At 37.9% G+C, this 7,373-nt stretch overlaps 1 long non-coding RNA gene across 1 annotated transcript; it reads right to left on the bottom strand.

Moving 5' to 3' along the window:
• Nucleotides 1-4,524: 4,524 nt before the first annotated feature.
• Nucleotides 4,525-7,018, bottom strand: LOC141559591 (uncharacterized). The gene is made up of 3 exons (XR_012487506.1): nucleotides 6,281-7,018; nucleotides 5,854-6,002; nucleotides 4,525-5,777 (listed from the first exon to the last, which is right to left on the bottom strand). It is a non-coding gene; the product is annotated as an uncharacterized LOC141559591 (long non-coding RNA).
• Nucleotides 7,019-7,373: the final 355 nt, after the last annotated feature.

Here is a 7,373-nt window from a genome sequence, read left to right as displayed (position 1 = left end):
TTGTTCTTATTTCTATTTTTTTATGTATATCTAAACTATCTATATCTTCTTCTATTTGATTAAAACCTTACTTTCATTTTCAATTGAGTCTGAGAGCGTCATTTATAGGAGTGAATCCGAACACATACAACTTTTCTTAATACAGGGTGTTAATAGGAGGTAATATTCCAAGTAGAGAAAACTAAGGATAATATAGAAGTTGAGGCAAGACTGGGAGTTACAGGTAAAGATCCTGCTGGCTCATCTTTCACCTTCTTCCTCTTCTCTGGTGTGTCATCCACTGAAGGTAATCAATTATTTTTCCCATATAGATGTGGAAGAGATGGCACATATGCTCAGGCTTTATGGACCACTGATCATCAGGGACTCAACACACACACACACTAACTAGGGAAAACAGGGAAGTCTCAGAAGGTAACATAGGGCAGTTAGCTTTCACAAACTTTGTGACAAAAGCCACCACTATTCACATGTTTACAATCATTTGTGCCTAAAATTACAAATAATTTATAGCTTAGAGCAACAGCCAAGACTTTTGTGTGCTACCTGGGTAACATATAACATGAGCACATGAATGCCAATAGGCAGGCAAACCAATTCCCCTGAGGCACAGTGGTCTTCTCTGGATCATTTTTTTTTCTCTTTCTAAACCATAGTTCTACTACCAGAGATCAATAGGCCAATCGCCAAGCTCACAGAGGTGAAGGTCCTCCTTGCTCTGTAGAACCTAGGATTGCTTCAGAGTTTGGGGGCTGCCTATTACATTATTGACGTATTGAGCTAATATTCCACTAGACTCTCCAAATTTTTAAATGTCAATTATTGTCTAGTTAGTCAACAATCCTAGTTGTCACTATCTACATGAGTTTCCTTGGACAAACTACTTAACTTTTGGGGTCTTCAGTTTCCTTATTTGTGTGTGTGTGTGTGTGTGTGTGTGTGTGTGTGTGTGTGTGTGTGTGTGCATGTGTGTGAATTGAGAGTAACAGGGCAGAAATAATCTGTTTTAGGCTGCTGGTTAGAGAGGAGCCTAAGGAAGGGTAAGAAATATGAAGAAATAGTCCTAAGCAGGAGAGAGACACTAGCTTTCTTAGGTTCTAGAGACATCAAAAGCAAACATCACCAACAACCACGGACATGTTGGAGAAGTGGGATATAGTTAGTGCTGAAAAGTGGCCTTTGACCTGGACAGCATTTTTATTTGGCAATGAATGAAAAAAGAAAGGGATTTTTTTTTTTTTTTTTACTTTTGACTGATGGGGGAGGGGACTGTTAAAATGAAAAAATAGCCCTTTCTGGCTACCATTCAGCTCCTAGATCAGGCTAATTGTGGGGTGAAATACTGCTAGAATTGAACTTGAAGGTCATATAAAGAAGAGGTACAACCAGCTCTTTTGCCAAAGACCAAGGCACTTTTCCACCTGACGTGATGCCAAAACTTTCTGTGTATGCTATTATCCCCATTAGAATGTGAGCTTCTTGAAAAGCTGACTAACTTTTCTGTTTCTATAACCAGCACTTAGCACAGTGCTTTGCTCATAGTAATAACTTAACAAATGCTTCATTCATTCATTCCTTCCTTCATTCATTTACTTTTTTTTAGTCAGTCAGAGTTAAGTGACTTGCTTAGAGTCATATAGCTATTAAAATGTGTCTGAAGTCAAACCTGAAGTCAGGTCTTCCTGATCCAGGGACAGTGCTCTATCCATGGTACCATCTATCTGATCCCATTCATTCACTCCTATCTATATCTGTACACACACAAACACATACACACACATACATATATATGTATATAGGGAATTAAATAAATTTGAAGGTGTATAAGAGGATTTGAAGCAGGTGTGGAAAGAAAAACATATATGAATAAAGCCAGGTATCTCTTTGGATCCTGAATCCAAATTTGGAAGAAACCAGTTGTTAGTTGAAAATCTTTTTTTAAAAAATTAAATTTTATTTTATCTCTAGTTCTTTATTCCCCACCTTCTCTTTATCTGCTTTCTGAAAATGTAAGAAAAGCAGAACTCATTACAACTATGTATAGTCATATAAAACAAATTCTAGTGTAAGCCATGTGCTTTAAAAATAAAGAAAAGAATACATGTTTCAATTTGTATTCTAAGTTTATCCATTCTATCTGGAAGTGGATAGCATGTTTCATTATTAGTCCTTTGTAACTCTGGTTGGTCATTGCTTTGATAAGAGTTCTTAAGTTTTTTAAAGTTAATTATCTTTATAATATTGCTATTATATAAATTGTTCTCTTAGAGGAGGGAAAGGGACCCATGTGTGCATAATGTTTGTGGCAGCCCTTTTTGTAGTGGCAAGAAACTGGATACTGACTGGATGCCCATCAGTTGGAGAATGGCTGAATAAATTGCGGTACATGAATGTTATGGGATATTATTGTTCTATAAGAAATGAGGAGGATTTTAGAAAAGCCTGGAGAGACTTACATGAACTGATGCTGAGTGAAATGAGAAGAACCAGGAGATCATTGTACATGGCAACAGCAACATTATATGATGATCAATTCTGATAGACAGGGCTCTCCTCAAAAATGAGATGATTCAGGCCAGTTTCAATGATCTTGTGATGATGAGAGCTATCTAACCCAGAGAGAGAACTGTGGGAACAGCATAGTATTTTCACTTGTTTGTTGTGGCTTGCTGGAATTTTATTTTCTTTCTCTCTCTCTTTTTGTTTACTTTTTGATCTTATTTTTTTTTGCAGCAAGATAACTGTATAACTATGAATGCCTATATTAAATTTAACACATTTTACCATGTTTAATATATATTGGATTACATGTCATATAGGGAAAGGGATGGAGGGATGGGGGAAGGGGGGAAATTGGAACACAAGGTTTTTCAAGGATCAGTGTTGAAAAATTATCTTTGCATATGTTTTGAAAATTAAAAAAAAACAATAAAAAATCTAAATTGTTCTCCTATTTCTTCACTTCATTTTGCATCAGGGCATAAGGATTCCCAGATTTTTCTGAAACCATCCCCTTCATCATTTCTTATAGCACAATGGTTTTCCATTACATTTGGATGTTGTTTGTCCTTCATTTTCTAAGGGTACCAGTGGGATCAGGGATGATGACTTGTTTATGAATTGAATTCAAGTAAGACAGAGTTGCACAAAGTTATTAGGCTCACTCTCTCTTCCAGAGCATCAAAGCCCATTGGCAAAACAAGTCAGGACAAGTGTTAAAGGTCCAGGATGCAGGATATGACTTTGGCCCTTCCATGCCTGACCAAGTGTCTGTTTCGGCTGCCTTTATGGTCATTGGAACAAATTGTTCTCCTTCACCCATTCTTCCAGAGGAAGTTTTCACATGCTTCGGGTGGACATCCCCCTAACTTTCTGGATAGCTTTCAGGCCTATCAGTTACTCTTAACTTAGTTTAGCCTGTCTGGTGTGGCTGCACTTGCTATAGCTTTCTTGGAACTACAGGCAAGGGTAGGGTGAAGGTGGTCACTAAAAATAGATGAGCAGCTTTTAAAAAGCTTTGTATGTTCTCACACCAGAGGTGCTGCTAGTCTCTCCTGCATCCCATCTGGGCACTGTAATTTGTTCAGCCATTTGTCAATTGATAGGCATCCTCCGTTCTTTGTCACCACAAAAAAGAGCTACTATAAGTATTTTGCATATTAGTCTTAACCTCCCCCCCGTTTTTATTTTTTTTTGGCTAGTGACAATATTATTGGGTCAAAGGGTATGCACAATTTAATATTTTTTGGGCATGGTGTCAGATTGCTTTCCAGAATGGTCAAACAGTTCACAGCTTCATTATTCTAGGTGAACATCTTAGAAACCTGGGGCTCTGCCATCTTCTGGCATCCATATAGAAGGTGATTGAGATTTCTATCTGAACAGCAGATTCTATGATAGACTTGTTAGCCAGGGACATTTGACAACAGATTAGTCTAAGCTATAAAAACAAAGTGTAATGAGCCTTTCTCTCATATTTGCCTGCTCTTGGCCCACTAAAACAACATAGGAATTTGGCTTGTACAATTAAGTCTTTCATTGTGGAGATAGAAATCTGGAATAGGACAGGTTTTCAGAAGCCTCAGCCTCAGAATTGACATTAGTTTATATCGGGTCTCCTCAGCTTCTGTTTAACTATTGTTTATCTAAACCCTCATTAGCAGGCACTGAGATAACTAATTACCTTTAAAGTGGTGTCCAGAAGACAAAAATCTCTTAAAGGACCAGTAAAGTGCCACTGCTGAGAGGGGAAGGATGTGTATATGGCTGGTGCATTATTTTATTTTCACGAACAAAATCCTGTGATTAAATTTGTTTTCTCTAAGCTATTTTGTTAGCTGAGGTGTTTGCATGTTCAGTGCTACAAACTAATATTTTCTTCTTAAGCAAAACATTAATTATCTCACCCAGCTCCCTTTCCCCTGGCTTTTGTCTGGCTCCACTATCACCAGCTGTTTGGCATAAAGTAATTTCTGTGTTTTTCCATCATTTCCCTGGCTTTATTGTAATGGAGAGAAGGCCTATTTGACATCTGACTTCATGGGTGAGCCTAGCTCCCGTTCATAAAGAGATCATTAATTTTTAGGGGAAAAAGGAGAAAGGTGATGGTTTCAATTTGGGTCTTAAGAAGGCAGGCAAAATAGAAACCTGAAGGAAAGAATAGGAATATTGATCTGTCAACCATTCCTTTTTCTCCTAGATTTGAATCAGTCCATATTGGGAGCAGCTGGGGAGATCACCCAGCGTTTCTTCCAAATTTGATATTTCCACCTGCTCCTCCACTATCATTGTTCACATATGCTCGGCTAACTAGGTCCTGGACATCTGAATACATGCGCTTATTCTCTCTCTGATGGAGAATTCTCCATTTTACAGTTGAGGAAGCTGAAATAGAGGAAGTGACTTATTTTAAGAGACAGAGGAAGAGTCCAGGGTTACACAATTAATAAATATCTGATACAACTAATAATAAGTATCTGAAGTTGGATTTGAATTCATCTTTCTGACTTAAGGTTCATTGTTTTATCTACTATGTCACTTAGCTGCCTGGTACCTAGTGGCTTGGTTATTACTTCCTTGCTCTCATATCTTCAATGCTGGAATTATATCTATTACATATCATATATGTATCAGATATTTTGACATGATTTGTTTGTGTTTCCAGATGAAAGCTAATTTTTATGATTGCTCTAGAATTACTTTTTTTCATGTCTGCTTTTTCTAGTTAGGGTATAAGTTGGAAGTGAAATAAAGAAGAACAGTAATTCTTCCCCATATTTGGAGGGAAACTATTGGTTTAACCTTGACTGGCTTAACTTCCCCTCTCACTTAATGTTCATTACACAAAAGACAAATATGGATAGTGATCAAACATATTTATCAAAACAAGCAGCAAAAACCGTAAATCAGGAAACTTAAATAGATTAGTTAGTCAATGGAATATATAAGAATAGGTAGAATTAGCCTACACCCTAGATGGAAAATGAAATCTTAGTTTAACCAGGGAGAAATCTGTTTGACCCAATAAGTCTTCTCTTAGCAATCTTAGACTCCAAGGATATGTTAGGATGTCAACTATTCTCCATGTGTCTTCTTCTTGAAGAGGGTGAGGGGCTGTCTCTCATTTACTATTCAGATTCCACATTTTGTCTCTTGCCTGTTTGCCTCTCCTTTCTCCTGTGATTCTCTCTTTCCCAGATGTCTCTCAGCCAATCAGAAGTAGTGTCTCCCTACTAGTAGGTGATATACTTTGCAGATTCTTCAGGAGACCTTGAAATCTGTAATGGAGGGATCCATACAGGTCAGTACCTATTTCAACAGAAAGCTTGGTACATCAGGTGATCAGGATCTCACCTTTAGAGTAGTCAGTGCAGTTGTAGAATCTTCCTAGTCTTCACATCTTTTGTCTAAAGTGTCCAGTCTAATCATGAGAGAAAGTTTGAGGAGACACTTGAAAACCAAATGAGTTCTAGTGAGTCTTGGGAAAAGCCTGGAGACAAGAGCTGATAAAATTTAAGGTAGAAAAAGAATATGAACAATTGTATAGAAATAAAAGCATTAATCTCTAGGAAAATTCACCCATTATATATACCAATTAACCCATTTTCATCCAAAAACATATTCCCTGGGTTGGGAAAGATGACTGCAATATCCAGAACCCAAGAGAGAATTTTTCTTGTGGTTTGATATTTTCCTTCAGACATTCTTGACCTAATTCAGGAAGGAGACCATCCAGTTCTAATCTTACTTCTCTCATCTAAACCTTAGATTTAATTCTGACCTTGTTTGCCAGGTAGATTGTTAAAAGGTCAGCCTTCTCCCTCCTCCTGTAGGTTTTCCCCCTGCTCCAGGAACTATGAAACCTGCTCCTGTTGCTCTGTCCTCCAGCCCAGAGCAGATACCAAAATATTTCTGTTTCCTTTGGAAAAATTCTGGGAGGTCTGTTTATGTCTACATTGGAGGCAGCACATGTCTGTCTAAGGGCTTGGACTGCTGCAGTTCCAAATACTGGAAATGGAATTTGCAAGAACCTGGAATAGGGTGTATAGTTGTGTATATATACACACACACATATACACACACAGTTGGAGAAGTGCACTTTATGATTTGATTGTTTCCATTCACAAGCTAAGTTAAAAATGAAGCTTATTGATAACAAAACAAATTCTACTGACTTTTTAAAAAAAAGATTAATTCAGGAACTCTTCTAGTTCATTTGTTCACTGGGTTTCATTCCAACTTTCTCTAGACAGGGTCTATCTAGCCTTGGGGCAGCCAGATGGTATAGTGGAAGAGTGTTATACATGAAATCTGGCAGACCTTTGTTTAAATCTTCCCTCCGGTATTGTGGGATCTTAGGTAAGTCTCAGCCTCAGTTTCCTCATCTATAAAATGCAGATAATAAAAGCATATAAAAATCCTCTCAAGATTGTTGTGAATAATATACAAAGCCCTAGAAAAGTGTTAATTATAAGTATTTGTTATTATTGAGAATTAGGGTCACAAAGTTTTCCTGATGACTGCCATGATTCACACCCACACCCCCCCCCACTTTGTTTTATTTGTTTTTCTGGGGTTTTTTTGGAACTGGAGTAGTCCATGTTTCTCCTTACTACCAAAGAGTCCAGCATTCCCCCCCCTTTTTTTTTTTTAATCTCTTTGTGTTAGCCTTGGCAATTTGAGTTTGGATTCTCTCCCTCAAAGCCTTAAAAGATCTGGGGAGCAAAGAGGCTGGGGAACACCCCACTCCTGGCATCTGGAGAACTCCAACAGGCTTTCATTCTGGTCAGTTGGGTGAGACTTTAATGGGTGTTTCAAGGCACACTTGATGGTGATGTGGCAGTCCCTGGCAGGAAACAGACAAGAACAGGGCA

This window comes from Sminthopsis crassicaudata, chromosome 3 (assembly GCF_048593235.1).
Source record: "Sminthopsis crassicaudata isolate SCR6 chromosome 3, ASM4859323v1, whole genome shotgun sequence".
In the NCBI taxonomy this organism is placed as follows: Eukaryota; Metazoa; Chordata; class Mammalia; order Dasyuromorphia; family Dasyuridae; genus Sminthopsis; species Sminthopsis crassicaudata.
Note: the sequence above shows the minus strand (reverse complement) of the source record. Positions and strands in the feature narration are given on the sequence as shown.